Source organism: Rhynchophorus ferrugineus, unplaced genomic scaffold (assembly GCF_030347505.1).
Source record: "Rhynchophorus ferrugineus isolate W39M unplaced genomic scaffold, kcgeb_rfMv2 rfM9, whole genome shotgun sequence".
Taxonomy (NCBI): domain Eukaryota; kingdom Metazoa; phylum Arthropoda; class Insecta; order Coleoptera; family Curculionidae; genus Rhynchophorus; species Rhynchophorus ferrugineus.
This window is the reverse complement of record NW_027472588.1, coordinates 34,420,124-34,441,376: the sequence shown is the minus strand read 5'-3', so window position 1 is coordinate 34,441,376 and position 21,253 is coordinate 34,420,124. Positions and strand designations below refer to the sequence as shown.

At 32.9% G+C, this 21,253-nt stretch overlaps 1 protein-coding gene across 3 annotated transcripts in view; it reads right to left on the bottom strand.

Annotated features, from left to right (window-relative positions):
* LOC143202797 (uncharacterized) overlaps positions 1–21,253 on the bottom strand; it is a 222,886-nt gene that overhangs the window by 99,370 nt on the left and 102,263 nt on the right. The window lies entirely within an intron of this gene.

Genomic DNA, 21,253 nt, shown 5'->3' with positions numbered 1-21,253 from the left:
AATTCTCGGTGAATTCTTGTGATAGCCATTTTCTCTTTTTTGGATCTTTTCCGTTCTATGTAAACTTCTAGAAAGAGTAGATTCATCAACTGTCTGATAGTTCTTTGAGAATTTGAGCTGGGTTTCCGCCCAATAAGTCTTGCATTTCATTGTCTTTGAACTTTTTCGGTTCATCAGGCTCTTTCTTTATCATTGATATAAGTTTACAATAGTGTTTGGTAGATTTCGGCAACAGATTTCTTCAAATAAAACAACAAAAATAATAAATCTTTAAAATGAAATTTCGGTACATTAATAAGAGAATAACATTACACGGAAGACTGTCATTTTATGCAGAGAAATGTCAAAATTATCGAATTTAACAATTGTTTACATTTATACTTCGCATTTTCACCAACATAGATCAGCGATGAAAATGTATTCAAGCACCTTCGAGGTTATGGTTTCAAATCAATTCAGATTGATAAGAGATTAAGAGAGATATCTCAGAAAGACAAAAAAAGAAATTTGATAACTCTTTGCTTTCCGTATCCAGCATTTTCCCATCAGTTTTTTTTTAATATTTCTCTTCTGAGATATAGAAAAAGTGCTTTTATAACAGTCGAACTTATGATTTTATCCACATCTTCAACAAATCATTGCATCTTTGGTATAGAAATATCTGAAACGGAATTGAAAGGAAGAAAAATATACTTTCTCTAATACATCTCTGGTATAGCACCTAGGTACTGTAACTAATGTTAGATCCATTCTGAATAATGCTAATATTCTGAATAATATTGGTAACTTTCCAACTAATATTTCATAGGTTTACAATGCGTTTTGTAATTATATTGTATAACTTAATTTGTGTGAGATTATTTAGTCATGTGTAAACATCCATTCTGTACTTCATGGGATAATCTTGATAGGGAATCTTCAATACTAAGCTTCAGACCCATGTCTGCACTTTTTATCGCTATATTTGCTAAATATTGCTTTAACAAAGCATCAAATATAGATATCATGAAATGAATAGAAAATAATAAAAAGCAGTATTTTATAAGAAAAATATGTCAAATATTCAATAATAAATATTGATTTTGACCTTTCACTCTGAATAGTTGTTATATATTTTTCACCAATATCACCAAAATCGTTTATGATTTCAATATAAACGACCGATTGTTGCGGAAATACTTTATCCCAATTAAAAACCTTTGTTCGATGGTCCCGCTTTTGTTTGTAGCGCTCTTTGTTCCGGGCTTCGACGAATAGAACTGATTTGTACCCATTAATTGGAAGGTCGACGTAGATTTGATCAGATTAATGTGCGAAATCAGCTCCAGGACCGTACATCCGGTCAGCTGATTTGCAGGATTAGCTGATTGAAATCATATAGCATAGAGATATGAGTATAAGTTATCAGATCAATGTTAGTTGTGTACATTTGACTATGTTATGATAAAAACAAGTATATTCGTTATATAGATCAACTAATACTGTACTGGATTCTTGTAGGAATTTCGTTTATAACAGAATAGAATTGGACCGGCAGAATTCCTGAAGAGATTTTAAAAATTTACAATTCTTTAATGACTACAAAATAATCCAAAATCGACAAAGGGAAAAGGCTGTATATATGCTGTATGTATTATGAGATACATACATTATGAGACAAAATAAAAAATAAAAATAAAACCATAAATTTAAAATATTAGCTCTATTTTGTGGCACAAAATGTATAAATGGAGCCATTAAGCAATTTATCCGTCGAGGATAGGGGCAAAAATTAATATAAACAGATACAAATTCTAATAATTTGATCATTGTTTTGAATGGCTAAGTAGTATTAAATAAAAGTTAATAAGTACAATCTGATGGATGAAAGAGTCACAGTCCTTATATAAAAATATTATGCTAATAAACCTAAAAAGAAACTTGCTAACAATAGGCACATTGGGGCATATGTTAGTTAGCTGATTCTCAACGTATTAAGTTATTACATCAATGCTAGTTGTTATTTAACAATGGAAGACATGATAAAAACAAGTATATTTGTTATAGAGCGCAATTAATAGTGCAGTGGATTTTTGTAAGGATTTCGTTGATAATAGAACAGAAATGGATCGGCAGAATTCCTGACCAGATTTCAAAAATTTACAATTCTTTAATTACTATAAGATAAGCCAAAAACGTCAGAAAGTATATTCATCCCAAAGGGAAAAGGACTGTATATACACATATGTAAATTTCACTATGAGATAACAAATATATAAAAGATAATAAAGGCATAAATTTGAAATATTAGCTCTATTTGATGACACAAAATGTATAAATATGTAGGATAGAAACAAGAATTAATATAGAGAGATACAAATTTATATTTACTTCATGGTGTAGTATGAAAAAATACAAGTTGAATGATATAATGATGGTTGATGAATACAAGATGATTGGATGCAAGAGTCACAGTCTTTATAAGAAGACAACAAGCACATTGTGGCATATGTTAGAACAAATTGAGGAGTGACATATCGATACTAGGTAATGGGTAAGTGACTCTATTTTAAAATTGTTAACTGCATTTAATGAATATGACTCTATATTTTAGATAGAAAATATGTTAGTCTCAAAAATCCTTTTGGCTAAATATCTTCATCATTAGAACGGATGGGAAAGAAGATAAAAAGCAGTTTTTGAGTACAGTGAGGTTAATAAGTGATTATTTTTACATATAAATGTGTTTGATTAAAATATATCAAATACTTACATTGATATTTGAATTAAATAAAATTAGCAGTCAAATTACATTATTTGATATGTTAGTTTCTACCATTTTTCGATTACTAGTTCTAGTATTTGCACAATCTTAATATATGCTCCTAATAGCTAATATAAGTCAAATATTATTTCAGATTTCATTTCACAAGATTCTTACACGAAAATATACCTATCATCCAGAAACATCTCTGTAGCAATAATTGTAAATTACAAGGAAAAATATGCATCATTTATAATCCCGCCAGTATTTTCTGTTTCAGATCAAAACGCTGAAAGTAAATATATCAAAAGTATTGATTCATCGGGCAGAAAATCCAAGTTATCATTAGATAATAAGGTATTGCTGCATGAGTCTATAGTCAAGTCTATTTGGCCGTATTGAATCCTACTATGGGGTACCGCTAGCAAATTTAATATATCCATCAATCAACGGTTCTAAAATCAAGTGATGAGTGCCTATAACGAGTGTAATTCGAGTATAAACCTATAACAAGTGTAATTCAACGTGTATCTGTGTAATACTTCGAAAAAGTGCCAGTGCATCCCAATTTACTCGCTAATCAGCTAAATATGCAACGTGATAATAAACTGCATAGACTAAAACGTTTAACACCATCTAATCTGATTATTGGACATATAAGAGGTTAATTGAAAAATCCCCGGCCTGACACATAGATGGTCACTAGAATATGGCTACTAGAATTAAATCCATATGATTTTTAGCTAGCCCTAACTCTCAAAAGATGCGTGTATAAATTTGACAGCTATTGGATCATTATTTTGTGAATTATAAGATTTTGAGTGAAGCAACTTTTGTTATTGTAAAAAATGGATAAAAAGGAATTTCGCCTGTTGATAAAATATGGCTGTTTGAAGGGAAAAAATACAGTTGAAGCAAAAACTTGGCTTGATGCCGAGTTTCCGGACAGTACCCCAGGAAAATCAACCATTAATGATTGGTATGCTAATTTTAGACATGGTGAAAAGAGCACCGAACACGGTGAACGAAGTGGACGCCCAAAAGAGGTTGTTACCGACGAAAACATTAAAAAAATACACAAAATGATTTTGAATGACCGTACATTGAAATTGAATGAAGTAGCAGACACTGTAAAGATATCAACTGAACGTGTACATATCATTTACGAATATTCGGGTATGAGAAAGCTCTGTGCAAAGTGTGTTCCGCGTGAGTTTACTTTTGACCAAAAACAACGACGAGTTGATGATTCGGAGTAATATTTGAAGATGATCAAGCGTAATAATCCTGAGTTTTTGCGTTTATATGTGACAATGGATGAAACATGGCTGCATCATTTCACTCCGAAGTCCGATCAAGACAGTCATCCGAGCGGACTGCACACGCTGAACCCGCTCCAAAGCGTGGGAAAACGCAACAGTCGGCTGGCAAGGTTATGGCGTCTGTATTTTGGGATGCGCATGCAATAATTCTCATTGACTACCTTGAGAAAGGAAAGACCATCAACAGCAACTATTACATAGCGTTATTGGACCGTTTGAAGGATGAAATCGCCGAAAAACGGCCGCATTTGAACAAAACGAAAGTGCTGCTTCACCAAGACAATGCACCGTGTCACAAGTCAGTGAAAACGATGGCAAAAATCCATGATCTGGCCACCAGCCACTATTTCCTGTTCTCATATCTCAAAAGAATGCTCGCTGGGAAGAAATGTTCGTCGAATGATGCCTATTTTGAAGCAAAGAATAAATCGTACTACACAAATGGTATCGAAAAGTTGGAGGATCGCTATAATCAGTGTATCACCCTTGAAGGGAATTATGTTGAATAAAAAAAAATAATTTTGCCAAAAAAATGTGTTTTACTATAGTAGACCGGGGACTTTTCAATTGACCTGTTATAGGATTTAGAATAAGTTTTACTGCATTACTGTTAGCTACGCGTTTTTATTTTTTATTTTTTTGGTTATTCGCGAATGCCTCTATTTTAATTTGTCTCTTTCACAGTTCTTTTCAAAATAGACGTTAAAGAAAATGCTAAATCTGCGAATAAAGTTAAACAAAACAGAGAGTCAGTTGAACTTGCAGGTATATTTAACGCTAATTTAATCCAATCATCAACCCTCGGAAATATTACCGCGTTACACAACGTTAAAAATTCATGACCATAGAACTTCGACCAGTCGAAATACTCCCTCCTATTAATCCCCCGATGATATTTCAGCCGTGGAGGGCACGAGGAGACACGCTCTCGCAAAATGTAATTAATTACGATTTTCTCCAGATCGCATCTCGCTAATTTGTTTCTGAGCCAGTTTCCAGTCCCGAGATTTCGCTACTTCGCAGAAATTCAGTACACCCCCGCCCCCCGCTAGATCAATTAAATTAATGTCGCCGGAAAAATAAAACGAAATTAAAAATGATTGGCGTCGTTTGGTAAGCCTTTTTCTTATTCGTCGGGGCGGCTAGCGGGGGCGGGACCCGGGTCGTTTGTTCGGTCCGAGCCTACTTTGATTTACCAGTTTATTTTCGGGGCTGTTTTTCCGTTGATTTTCATTAATTTCTTGCGCGGCGTGTTTTATCGTTGTTTTTTTTTTTGGGAGAGCGAAGGCCTAAAAATACAAGGAACTGGCAATGACGAGACGCAACGGTATAAATAGATGTTTACGATTAAATTAAATTTTAAGTTGTTGTTTTTGCCGTGACTGAGCACAATGATGTGTAATTGTTTTCGAATTATTTTATTTTTAATCAAACACGAATGGTTTTATAATAACTAATGAAACGAAAGAAATGTTTACTTAAATCAAGCGATAAATGCAGGATATATAGTACCAATCAAGTATGTGCAGATAACAGAAGATATTTCTAAACAGGTATGTTGGTAAATCCATTATACTCTAAGATTTCATAGTTTTTATTGAGCAAATTGCCATGGAAATTAACGTCATTGAGCGAAAAGAATATATAATTGGAATTTTCTATCACAATTACAGCCCAGTACAAGCTACAATAAATAAAATCGTCCTTTGATGAATACGTTTGAACTTGGTGTAACTATTAGACTAGTCTCTGTTGTTACTACAAAGAAATATGTGATGAATAGTCAAACCAAAGTTCTAGATTTCTAAGGATTTCTAAAAGCAAACTTGGTTCATATAAACGTTTTTTTAACTTTTTGTCTCCATTCTTTCTTCAAATCCTATCCACGTATTCTTTTTTGGCTCTTGTATGATTCGTTTTATTCTTGCTCTGCTTTTTTTGTATATTTGGCAGTTTTCTAATGACCTTTCATTCAGATAGTTTCTCCAGATTTTCTTCTTTTTGTTTTATTTCCATTTTTCACTTTTTATTTAAACTTTTTTGAGGTCGTTAAAAAGTCAGTGGTAATAGGGGAGCAGATATGGATTTGTAAAGAATAATTCGGTCCATTTGGCCATAATTTTTATCGACTTGTGATACGATGCATTGTCTCAGTGAAAGATTTTCTTGTCTTGCATTTATGGGCGATAAAAATGACTTTACCCACTGTTGCTATCACAAAACCACCATTGCATTTTATCAACGACATATGGTTATTGAAGTTATTCAATTAGGTTTTGGAGGATTAAAAGGATTAAGAGGACTAGATGATTGAAAATCTGTAAAAATTAGGTAATTGTTAGAACCAACAGATATAGTTGATAACAATAGTTGACATTTTCAAAACCTCATACGCTGACAACTAAACCTTCAATTAAACAAACAAGAATTATACGTATATAGAGACACAAAGAAGCGTAATATCTACAATATCAAAGCCTCAATTTCTTTTTTCTTTGACCTCTTTCTCGTTATTGGCGACGTGAACTAATACGAAACAAAATAACACAAAAAAAACTGTAATCGGATATTTAATTATCAACATAATGATAAATTATCTGTTCTTGATATCTTTCGAATGCTATCCGGATTATTTTTTAGTAGTGTAGGTTAGACCAAAAACATTTCCGCTGATGTGTTACTAAGAAAGTTGCACCTTCCAATCATCCTCGAAATCGGATAACAGCTAATTCTGAAGTCATTTAATAATATTTCAATGTATTTACAATTTTTTTTTAACATATTAGGTTTACAGAAATAAAAGGTCTTCTTTTTTTCTATTTTAATATCCAACATTTACTAAGTTATTAATATTCAGATTTTAACCTTGGTACCATAGGTCGTCAGAATACAGTCAGAAAGCATCAAAATTGTTTAATTTGTCTGCCAATTATGAATTTGAAAATATATATGTCGGGTTGTTCTATACAAATGCAGATAAAAGGATCAAATTATCAAAAAAACGAAGTGATTGTCGAAGTTCGCACAGAAACAAATGACGTTCGCAAATTAAATTTGTTGAAAAAATATGGATATATGCATTCAACAACTAATATAACAATAAATATAAAATGAATATAAATATATTTTAATAAATCTATAAAGCCGATTTTATGAGAGAAACATTTTTGTGATTATTCGTCCTCCCAATATACATTCATTTGTATCTAAAAAAACCTTATATTGTTTTTAGTCACGTCAACCTCTTGGATTTTTTAGTGACTGGACCTATAGCTTAACGTGGCCTCCAAACCACGGTCCTCGGTATTAAGCCTATCGATTGGCGAGTGACCAATTTTAGAAATCATCCCGGATTAAATCCGGTCTTATCCAGCCTGGTTACTGGCGTGACTGGAATAATTTTCCTTGTCAGATTTTACACTCTTGCCTAGGATAATCAGAAATATTAAAAAACCCCAAACATAAATTTACGACAATGCGAATATCGCAACAGTAGGAGGACCGTCCTGTCGCTTTTACCACTGCACCACCAAGCAAGCATGTGTATCTAGATCCAATACGATATAATAACGAAAAGATCAATATTAATATTAAATTATGAGATGATTTAATATCTTAACGGCTCGATATTCCATACCCAAAAAAAGGTTTTTATTCGTTTTAATCTTTCAATACGATGAGGGGTGTTTTTTTGCGCGTCTGGATAACTTCAGATCGCAGATGAAGAATGAACGACTTTTACGAAGAATCAAAAAAGGAGGTAAAAAGAGATGTAATAATTAAATTTACGGTCAGATAAATCTAAAAGTTGCAAGAAAAGGGATGAAACCAAATTGCCCTTTCTAAATTTATCCACGACACGAACAAAAACCGGATAATTAGAAAAACCGCAATAAAATAGGCAACAAATTCATTTACCGCCTACACTAGACGTTGTCTGTATAAGTTATTTAGGCTTTTTTCAGTTCGTTTATTATGCTTCCTTGTTTCTTTTATGGCAGTTGTTCGGTAACATAGATCCCAACGTTGTTAAATGGGCATCGTAGAGTTTAATATTGTGCGAAGATCAGTTTTGTATGGTGATTTGTTATCATCATCAATACAAAGTGGGCACTAAACCTCTTACTCAACATGTTGCGTATTGCCACAGAATATTGCTTGATGCCCACTTATACTTGGAATGTCTCGATCTTACCGATGTTTATATAACTACAGAAAGGTTTGATTGCCTACCGTAGTAAAACATATTTTTTTGGCAAAATTAGTTTTCTATATTCAACATAATTCCCTTCAAGGGTGACACACTGATTATAGAGACCCTTCAACATTTCGATATCATTTTTGTAGTACGATTTGTCCTTTGCTTCAAAATAGGCCTCAGTTTCGGCGATTACCCCTTCATTCGACGAAAATTTCTTCCCAGCGAGCATTCTTTTGAGATCTGAGAACAGGAAATAGTCGCTGGGGATCAGATCTGCTTTTTGATCAGATTTTTACCATCGTTTTCACTAACCTGTGACACGGTGCAATGTCTTGGTCAAGCAGCACTTTCCTTTTCTTCAAATGCGGTCTATTTTCAAGTGGCCCTTCCTTTTTCAAAGTAGTCAATAAAAATTATTCCAAGTCCCCAAAATTATCTCAAAATACAGACGTCATAACCTTGCCAGCCGACCGTTGCGTTTTGGACCGGGTTCATCGTGTGCAATCCACTCGGATGACTGTCGATTGGTCTTCGGAGTGAAATGATGGAGCCATGTTTCATCCATTGTCACATATCGACGCAAAAACTCGGATTTATTACGCTTGATCATCTTGAAACAGTGCTCCGAATCATCAACTCGTCGTTGTTTTTGGACAAAAGTGAGCTCGTGCGGCACCAATTTTGCACAGACATTTCTCATAGCCAAATATTCGTGAATGATATGATGTACACGTTCAGTTGATATATTTGGAGTGTCTTCTATTTCATTCAATTTCAATTTACGATCACTCAAAATCATATTGTGGATTTTTTTAATGTTTACGTCAGTAGCAACCTCTTTTGGGCGTCCACTGCGTTCACCGTATTCGGTGCTCATTTCACCACGTCTAAACTTAGCATACCAATCCTTGGTGGTTGATTTTCCTGGGGCAGTGTCCGGAAACTCGGCATCAAGCTCTTCGGCCAAGTTTTTGCCTAAACTGTATTTTTTCCCTTCAGAAATCAATATTTTATCAACACGCGAAATTCCTTTTTATCCATTTTTTTCACAATAACAAACGTTGCTTCACTCAAAATGCTATAATTCACAAATTAATGATCCGACAGTTGTCAAATTCATACACGCGTTTTTTGAGAAACTAAAACGCATCTAACTGAGAAATCATATGGATTTTATTCTAGTGGCGCCATCTATGGGTCAGGCAGGGAAGTTTTGACCTGTTATCTAACTTATTTTTTGTTTTTAAACTTGTCTTTGTGACCAGTAATAAAATTGTTTTTAGATCAACACTCATATTCGAATTAATGATGTATCATTAATGATGTTTCATGGCATGACGATCTTCCTCTTACAGATTTTAAACAAAATATAGATATATATAAGGCTCGGCAAAAGTCCCGCTACCATTTTAATTGCGCGCTCTCTTGGTTATTTGACGTTTAGCGTAGTTTCGCTTTAACCATTGTGTTGTGTAGATGTCCGAATTTTCTCATATTCCATGTTGCTATAAACTCTAGTTGAAATATTTCAGTGAATATAATCGAATGTAATCTTCTCAAAACATAACCTTTTTTATTTTTATGGAAATAAACAAAACAAAGATATGGTTAGTGTCATAGTAACAGTCTCAAAAGAATCACATAAATAATCATGAAATAAAGTAATATTTTGGAAAGAAAATAGAAAGAGTAGGAATAAGTTCATAATTTTATAGAACCTAGACAATATTTTAAGATTTTATTTGATTAGCTTTCATAAAATATTAAATTTATAATGTAATATTAATTTTTTTTAGGTAAAAAGTAAAGATTCCTAGATAAATATTTTAAACCGGTTATCACTTGAAATTACACACCCACGAACTTTAAATATTAAATATTCATATATTCCATTGAGAAATACTGATTAAATAAAACACGATAGAATGAAAAATTAAGGAGAATTTTTAATTTTCACGCCTTGCTTTGTCCAGAGATATTTTTAAGCTCTGTTAATGGAAGTTAATATTTATTATTTATTTTAAAAGGGATTGTTCTAATATTAGTTGAATAATATCTAGGAAACCGAGCTTTGCTCAGGTCATTGGAAAGTTTGAATCTTTTTAGATGTAATAGCAATTAAATTTGATTTATTTCAATAATTCTGACATTTGTTTAAAATTTGTTGGAGGTTGTTTTGATATTCTGTGACATTATTTTGTATTATAGTCATTTACTATTGAAAAATTTTTTTTCGCCAAATTACGGATATTCGAAAATACGGGAAGATTTTTTTTAAATTAAAACAGTAAACATCCGTTTTATACAAGTTTCATTTCCTGTATGTAAAATAAGTTTCGTTTTTAGATTCTACAGTTTAGATGCCGCGTCCCCAAAACAGCTATATATCCTGAAAATAACCTGAATTCTGAAAAATCTCCTTAAGAGCACATTTTGAAAAACTTAAAGTTTGAAAATATTGATGTTTTCAAATTTCTAGACCAGAATATGTAATACGACCCTCACTATCCAGTCATCTGCTTTAAAACTACATGAATGGTGAGCGGGTGAGAAACCTGAGAGTTTTTGCAACTACGCGTCCTTTTCTATATACGCCTTATTGTTTACCACAGTTGTGGTTAGAAGTAATTTTTAGGTTAATTTTGTATTTACTTTTTTTGTTGAGGTAAAATCATTATTTCATAGGCAAAATTAGTAGCAGATAATGCGAAAATAAGGGTATAAGGTATGAATTATTAGTAAAATATTATCATTTTATATCAATAATTTTGTAGATTGCTATAGAACAAATCATATATTTTTATGTTGAATAATATGGAAAGAGAACTTATTTGAAGATTATCCTAAAGGTAAGAATAAAATATGCATCTTTCTGATTTTACAGATATTTTAAGAGATATTTCGAATCAATACAAATATGGCAATAGAATCTTTGAACAATGTATTAAAAATAAATACACTAAGAAGGAATTCTAGGGCTTCACTTGAAAAAATATTAGATTCGTTAGATGATCTGGTAGATTTGATCATTTGGAAAAGGATTTTGAACATTGAAAGACCAAACGCTAGTATCTATGAGGGTCATATAATTATTAGAGCCCATAAGATAGCAGAACGTACAACAAATAAGTGTAAAATACATACAGTTCAACAAAATTCAGGCTAAATATTAAATATTGCAACAAAATATCCAATGTAAACATCAATCAGATCTGCGAGAAGAGTTCTAAAACTTTGTATAGTAGAGTGTGTAAGATTTGTGTGTATTGGTACATCTGTAGCTGTCCAGAGTATACGATAAAGAATACTCTGTACAAGCATGTGCATTTCGTATATATGTATAAAAAGATAATGGGCACCTAATTCTTTTGCAGATAATGTAGCTAGTGCCCGGGGAGAGAAGACACTGATTAAATTGCAGGACAAAAAATTAGAAAAATCATACCAAAAAAAAAACAAAAAAAGTGAGAAGCAGAAAGAACAAATAAGGAAGATAAGATAAGATAAGATTCAGATAAGTTTTGTTTCAATATTATTTAACATAAAAATATATCCTTTGTTCCACAACAATCTACAAAATTAGTGATATAAAATGATATTTTACTAATAATTCAAACCTTATACACTTATTTTCGCATTATCTGTCGCTAATTTTGCCTATGAAATAATTATATTACTTAAACAAAATGTAAACACAAAATTAACCTAAAAATGACTTCCCATCACAACTGTGGTAAATAACAAGGCGTATATAGAAAAGGACGCGTGATTGTGAAAATTCTCAGGCTAGATTAGAACAAGTGCGCATGTGCAGTTCTAGCCAATTGAAAGTTTTATAGGCATGGATGTGTATGATTTTTACTGTCGTCTAAGAAACTTCAGTGTCGCTCTGTATTGGCGTTCAACAAGTTTTTTCAAATAAATTAATAGTTTTCATTTTCTAAGCTCTTTTCAGATTTTGCAGTTTTACAACTTAAGATACAGAGTAGTTTAGTTAAATAGCAGGACATAATAACGTAGTCTGTTTTATGCTACTGAATCCGTACTAAATTATCATGGGAAATGACTACTGTAGTTGTTTCTTATAAACCAAGAATTGAAAAAATATGGCTGTTATGGCAGACACGAAAAAATAAATGCTCAGTTATAATTTCCAAGCATTTTTTCATATTTCATCTTAGTTCGACGCCACAAACTCCAAGTGAAATATTTCAGTGTATAGGGGCATTGTAAAACGCCACCAATTAATCCCAACACCTAATACAAAAGACCTAAAACAGTTCTTGACAAGTTCAAAGTAGAAAATAATCACACGACCCCAAGTTTGTGTTATCGGAGTCGCCGCTCCGGTGGGAACTTTCCCACAATTAAAAAACGAAAACAAAAACAACAACAACAAAATATAATAAAACACCTGTTGCCGTTTTCTATCAATTAAACGGCAATCGGCGCCTCGCTTGTACTATTATCGCGTTTGCCGCGGAATAATTTAGAGTAAGATTATTTCAACCGTAAAATTCCTGAGAATCGAGTAGGCGATGGTCACGGTGAAATGATTTTTCCATGGGTTGAGGAGATATTTAAATAAGTTCGTAATTCTACATTATAATGTTGATTCCTAAAAAAGAACACCATGGCGTGTTTTTTTTTTAGAAAATCGTTCAATATTTATTTTAGGTCTAATGCGGTTTCGCTTTTTTTGTTTTTTACATACGTTAGAAGCTATAATTTATCTTTGATTATTTCTTATTTATTTCTTTTATATCGTAGTTATGTTTTATAATAATGTTATATTTTTAAATATTATAAAAATATATACACATATTTATATAATATTCAAAAACTATAAATCCGATATACAATAAATACATTAACATATATTTCTTTAAAGAAATACTGCTTAAATTTTTTTGATATATTTTAAAGTCTCATTTTTACATACTAAAGTTTATCTGGATTGGACCTACTGTTTAACGTGGGCTCCGAGCCACAGTCTTCGGCATTAAGTCTAGTGACTGGCGAGTGACCAACTTGGAGATTATCCCAGAACATACCGACATCCGGTTTTACCTATCCTGGTTACTGGCATGATTGTAATCATTTCCTTTGGTGGATATTACACTATTACCTAAGGACTATTACAAATGTTAAGCAATCACAAACACAAATTTACGACCATGCTTCAGTAGGATTCGAACCGGCGACGATAGCTACAGCAGGAGGATCCTCCAGTCGCCTTTCGATAGCTCAACTTCAAAAAAATGTAGAATCTATTCTTTAGATATAGTAGGTTTGATACCATAATAAGCTACAGAGTGGGGTGGGTTTATAAACATAATAGTACCGATTATATAAAGAAACGTTTAGCCTTGTTACAGTGTTTCCTTCTTGTATATTTATCCTCTACATATAAAAAATATTGGTGGAATCCATCGCCAAGCATATATATATATATATACATATATATATATACATATATATATATATACATATATATATATACATATATATATATATATATATATATATATATATATATATATATATATATATATATATATATTATCTATTTGAATAAGAAAATAAGAATAAGAAACCCATCAGTCACCAAATAACACCATAGTGTTGTAGTAAACAATAAAAGCAAAACAAAAGTAATGGTTATTCTCCAATAACCATTACTTTTGACAGAAGCCAGAAGCATTTAATATCCAAATTGAGGATGTAAATTGCTGATCTAGAAATCTAAAGTAATGGAAGCCAGAAGATGGAGATGAATGCAAAAATTGGATATACATAACAAATTCATCGAAAAAAGGGAGGTATCAAATAAAACAAAAGATAATTGTACAAAGCAATTCGTAGATGAATTCTAACTTGCTTTCGAAACGTGGGCATTGTCAAAGGGAAATAAAAGAAAGATACAAGCAGCAGAAATTAAATATCTCAGAAGATGCAGAGGCCTAACAAAGATGGATAGCACGAAAAGTAAATATAATAATAAAATATTTGAACATTGAATCAGTGGAAGAATATATAGAAAGGATATAACTGAGTTGGTGGGGACACTAACAGTCCATGGAGGACATAAGACAGGACGGCCTGAGCGAACCTAGGAAGAATATAACAGACAAATACTTCAGAAGAAAGCAGGAACGCTAACAGAAGCAAGAAGACTGGCCAAAAAACAGAACAAATGGAAGGATTTATACGTGGAGAAAGAGAGACCAGACAATAAACATAATGTACCTACTCCATTAAGTGGTGTATTTGTGATATCAAAACGTCGCAATGTTGCCGCACCAACTCTGAGTTTTAGTTCAGTTTGGATTTGATATACAACAAAATTCTAATCTAAATAAAATAATTGAACAAACATGTAACAATAGTATATTTTAACATTATATTTAGTTTATTTATTTATTATTTTAAAAGCCATCAGCCTTCTGGGCTGTTTAGGGTAGAGTTACAATGTAGTTTTTAAATAAAGTATGAAAAATAATGACATTTAAGTTACAATAATAAACAATACAAATTGCAATAGAGGAGAATCACAGGAGTTGTATCAATTACAAGCTGTATCAATTGATAAGGATGTCCAAATGCTTGAATTGGACCAGTTCCTCTAATGACCTTGGCATTCCGAGTTGATGTGTCAGTACTTCAAGCTTTCCACAGTCCAGAAGAATGTGCTTGACGCTCTGTTATATTTCAAAGTCATCACATTGTGGAGGGTCTCTACCTTTTAACAAATGCTCATGAGTTAGTCTGCTGTGTCCTATTCGCAGCCGAGCAAAGATGCTGAGTTGGAACCTGCTAAAGTTATTAATATTAGGAGATCGATGAAATACCCCCTTGATCTACAACAACTTGTTATTTTCCATAAGGACATCCCAATTTAGTTGATCCAGTTTTTGTATAGAGTCCCTGTGTGTGTTTTAGCGTCTTCCTTACTAAATAGAACGCTTAGTTTAATTGAATCTTGAATTCTCCTGTGAGAGGGAATCCATAGATAATTTATCCTTATTCCCCCCCTCTCCCGTGCTGTAGCTACATACAATAACTAAAACTCTGATAACTATAACTAGAGGGTGGACTGTCTTTACTGAAATCAGACTAAAGTATTGATGCTCCTGTTAATGACTTATCCAGGGAAGATAGGGCCTTGTAAATTACCAAAAGCTCCGCAGAAAAAAATGTTAGTTATAATAGGAAGCCGAAAGTGTATGCTGTTGTTGTCTAGGTTGTTAGAGAAGAAATAGCGGAATTGACACAGCTCTGAATGAAATTTTTTGGGATAAAATCAATTTTGAGGGAGCTTGCAGAGTTCATGAGAAGCAGCTCTCGCCGTGATCCAAGTGATGAAATTTCTGTCTCACATTGAAGGCTCTCAACCGGAATAACTTAACTTCAATTCTCAACCGGAATAACTTAACTTATCAATAATAATTTTAACATTATAGTACATCTAAAAACTACACTTAATTATACAGCCACAATAGTTGATAGGTTAAAACTATAACCTCTTATCACTATTGCTTTCAAGAATGTTGCATACGTCTGACAACCGGACGACTTTGACAAGCTCATTCCTTTACGCGTGCGTTCGAACTAATGAGACAGCACTGTGTCTCTTTTTAACTAGAATAAAATGCGAAGGAAAATATTGTCTGATTCTAAAATGAATTTACAAATTGCGACAGGCAATACATTAAACATCTTGATGACGTATGTACCAGAAAATTTTGAATGTACTATATGTGACATATGGCGACTCTTTAGGCAGCGCAAGATAAATTTTGTGTTATATAACAGTTCATAACGTTATAATACAATTTTTACACCCGAATCGTAACTTTATTACCGCAGTATCTCTATCGGCGGACTCGGATATTAATCGTCGACGCAATCTGTAGCGCCCACTTCTATCCACGAATTAAATTCAACTCCATTCCGGCAATAACTAAAATTAACTTTCCATTGTTGCTTGTCGTCGAACGGCCTAGCCGCCCCCTCGTCCCGCACCGACCCCCGTCGCCCGCTTGGAAACTATCATTTAAATGTAAATTGCCGCCGAACAGCCATTAAAGATCTTAAGTACTTTCGAACAGTTCTACCCGTCTTAATCTTCCAGGTCTGCCAACATACACGATCCGGCCTCCACCGTATTTATTAAGGCTGAATGGCGGTGCGATTCCAGCGATATATTGCGTAGGGCGTTAGGAGAGAGTATATATGAGTGTTTGATGTATATGCAACCAAATAAACATAGACGCTTTATCCGGAGATTAGATGTCGACAATTTTCGGTTAAATTCTAGTCAAAACCGAGCTTTGAAACTTACTTACTAGTAATTTTCCCATATTTTTGGCAACATCCAGATGATATGTCGATAGAGTAATCTTCTAGAATAATATTCTTCTTCCGAGACTGCTGCAAGTGACTCTTGCTCTTCGCATACTGGAGTTAAGATTCTAATATTAGAAATAAATATAGATACGACGTTGCAAAATCAGATTTTTTTTAATTACTCTTCGTGAGTTCACAATCTGCCCTATTGGCAATAAGTATTTCTTATGTCTATATTATATATACATGGCATGTAGAAAATCACTTCATTAAGCAATCTTCTGTATAAAATATTATCTTAATTAATTGATCTTATTCTAAAGCTTATTCTAAAGTCTACATATGTCCAGTAATCAGATCAGGTGGTGTTAAACGTTTTAGTCTACGCACTTCACTATCACGTCGCATATTTAGCTGATTAGCGAGTACATTGGGATGCACTGACACTCTTTCGAAGTACTTCACACAAACACGTTGAAGAACACTCGTTATAGGTTCTAGAGGAATATCGCGTTGTATCACTTTATTTGAAATATAGTACGGAGCATCAACAATGGAACGCAACACCTTATTTTGGAACCGTTGAATGATGGATATATTGGATTTGCTAGCGGTACCCCATAGTTGGATTCCATATGTCCAAATGGGCTTGAGTATAGACTCATACAGCAATACCTTGTTATCTAATGATAACTTGGATTTGCGCCCGATGAGCCAATACATTTGATATAGTTTAAGTTCAAGTTGTTTCCGTTTAGAGTATGTGATTCTTCCAGGTTAGGAGTAGATCTGAAGGCATACCAAGATATTTAACATGCTCTGCTTGGGGGAGTTGACGATGAATGATATTCACTGGTAAAAATCAGAATTAAATTTTTAAAAATTAGAAATTTTTCCTAAAGTATGCTTGTATTTATGTACGTGTATAATACATAATTATATTAGATGCTTGCATGTATTTTGATTGGTGATATTTATTGGTGCAAAATACGAAGTAACATATCTACATTGATACTTCATATTTTCAAGAGTTTAATTTCACTATTAAATTCTTAATAATAATTTTTCATTTAGTATTATGTGTTTGTTCAGTGTCTATTATGATCTAGATTTGAAAAAACCTGCTGCCAAAGTCCAACAAGCACTTTTAAAAAATTGTTGTATGATGCTGCCCTGTCTGAATATCCTAATTGTAGGTTTTGGTTTCAACTTGGAAAGTGGGGATTTTCAGGACAATGAGAAAAAACAGCCTAGAAGGCTAAACAAGTTCGATTATAATGATTTTGTGATAAGAAAGGTCCAAAAAGGGAAAATAATGCAATGGGGGAATCATCATAGTCCAAAGTTTAGAATTGGATATACTGGGAGTTGCCAAAATCAAATAAATCTGTTACAGCAGATGACTACCAACGACAATTGAACAAATTGAACGATACGTTGTTGTAACAAAGACTATCAAGATAGAATAAAAGTCGTCCTCTCGACTAACAGTTTATTTATCTCTTATACTTTCCGAGATATAAGCCACTGAATTTTATTCTTAGAAGAAGGAAGCGCAGAAACGTATGCATACACTATAATTATATAATTGGAAAATTAATAACAATTTTCTGATGGATCTTGCGCACTTTCTTCCCATAAAACATGAAAGAGACTAAAAATCACAATAACGTAGTTATCCCACTGAAGTGAAGTTCCATTTCAGTGAAGCTGGACAAACAAATATTAACTTATTTTAATTACTGCATACTTGACTTTAATGCATACTAAATACTGCATATACATATGGAATACTACAATATTTTGTGGTGCTAAATCAATCAGGCGCATCTATCTGTTTCATTGCTGATGAAAGAAATATGGTTTTGAATGATTCGAAACAAGTATCACTAATTTGTCACTGAGTTGTAATAAAGTATATAGTAATAAGAATTAATAACAAGTCAACAAAAACAGTCCTGGAATATCCGAAACTAAGTTATGATGTTTAATCAAAATGTCTGTTATGAAAAACTAATTATACGATGTTAAATTAAATTTGTTAATATAACAACATTTCAAACAGAGACAAATAAAATATACAAGTCAGTAGGGCACGTCTTCGTCCCCTAAAAATAACAGACAGCAAGAAATAGGTCAAATGGAAAACAAATTATGTTTGCGTCACGAATGCCCATTTGCACAAGAATTTTGTAGTTTTTAAGTTAAAGAAATAAATAAATAAATAAATATATATATATATATATATATATATATATATTATTGAAAATAATATTAATCGTTTTGTTTTCGTGTTAGAAGAAGAACATAGACGTACAGAAATATTATGAAAATTTATAAAACGTTTGTAAAACTTCAGCGTAACCTATTAATTTTTTTTACTCTTAGTAGTTCCAAAATATACCCAGAGGGCAATAAGTATTTGTTATGTTTATATTATATATACATGAAATTTAGAAAATCACTTCATTAAGTGATCTCCTGTACAAAATAATATTTTAACTAATTATTTACATTTTAGTCTACGCATTGCACTGTCACTTCGCATATTTAGCTGATTAGCGAGTACATTGGGATGCACTGAAATTCTTTCGAAGTACTTCACACAAACACATTGAATTATACTATTGGTTTTTAGAGGAATATCGTGTTGTATCACTTCATTTGAAACATACTACGAAACATCGACAATGGCACGCAACACTTTATTTTGGAACCGTTGTTTGATGGATATATTAGACTTGCTAGCACAGTTAGATTCCATATGACCAAATAGGCTTGTGTATAGATTTATACAATAATATCTTATGATGTTATTCAATGATAACTTGGATTTGTGCCCGATAAGTCAATACATTTGGTAGAGTTTAAGTCCAAGTGTGCTTCTTCTAAGTTAGGTGTCGATCAAGGTGCATACCAAAATATTTAGCATCCTCTGCTTGCTGGAGTTGACAATTATTAATATATTATATTGATATAATTATGTATAACAGGAGTTTATTTCGTTGGATTTATACGCCGCCTTTAGAACCACATACGTATTTGATTAAGGTGTGTTTGTAGGTTAATTCCTGGTATGGGTAGATCTCCATGAGAGGCTAAGACTGCCGTGTCATCTGCGTATGTTGCTACAGTGGTTATTTTTGTTGTAGGTAGATCAGCTGTGTACAGAAGATATAGTACTGGACCCAGTGCACTACCTTGCGGAACTCACCTTGTTCATCACCTTGTTTTACCTTAAAATGACGATCTGTGAGCTAAGATTTTAGTGGCTCATAATCCGGATGAGGGAGAGGATTCTTTAATTTAACCTATAATCCCATATGCCATACCTTATCAAAGGCCTGTAATATGTCTAGGAACGAACAATATATTTGGCCTTTAAGTCCATATATATTTTGTTAAAAAGTCTATGCATTTGTTCAATTCTTCCATACTTATTGCGAAACCTAAATTGGTATTCCGGCATGATCTTTCTTTTTTTGTTCTTATTCAATTAAGCTAAAAATTATTTTGGCAGAACCAATTTGATATTTTGATCATCACCGCGCCAAACAGAACATAATGCAGATTTAAGTAAGGAGATTGCTATGTTTATTTCGGTTAAAACCTTTAAATTCTGCTATGCAAATGTAACAATCATGGAAACGATTCGCAGGCTTGTATGGAGCCTAATCATAAGAACACCACAATCTAATCCGTGGCGTTCTCATAAACTATTCTCACTCTTCCGCAAAAACAGAGATTCATCATAAGATCTGCAAACCCTACGAAGAACCCATGGTTTATCTAATTTCAATATATAATCTGAAATAATCATTATAAACTTTCCTGACAAAGCAACTTTTTATAAAAATCCTGCCCTTGAAAGCCTACTTACACTATACAATATTTTATATTACTTCCTATGGTTTCCGAGATATATATCCGCCGAATTTTATTTTGAATCATCGCTGGGCTTTCTTCCACACCAATAGAAGAGAAGGATCAACCAGGAACCCATCTTCTTTGAAACCCTAACCATATTTAATCAAATCAATAATAGAAAACTTCCGAAAATGCATACAGTATTGAAGTTTATAATGAACTTATTTACAGGAAAAAAAAGTTCTTTTACCACGAATAGAGTTCCCCATATACGCCAACAAAAAAAAAATACCTCCATCCTGAGAAACAAAAAAAAGAAAGTAACAGAAACCCGATACAGATATCCAGTAAGAGTCGAAAAAAAGAACTATCATGTTCGATTTATAAAAGTAGTTTCCGACAGATGAAGAAACCGAATTTTCCTCAAACGACGAACGGTTCCAATGAAACTTTTCGCCATTCGAGACACGACGAAAATATCCCGTCCGACCCCTCCAAGAAAAACCTCAAACCTTAAAGGCTCGAGACGCCCCATCCACTTCAAGTGGTAACTTTCGGAGCGGAGGACGCGACGCAGAGAGTGGGAGGATTTCGGCACGTATTTCGCATGGAAATCAGGACCGCGGTGAATAAATAAAGAAGTTTTTTTTTCTGGATGGTCTGATTTTTGCCGTTCGTACATCCACGACACATCTGTTTAGTCCGACGGTAAATTTGAAATGTATTCTTAAAACTTGGACGTTTTATTTAATATTCGATTTAAACATGGAA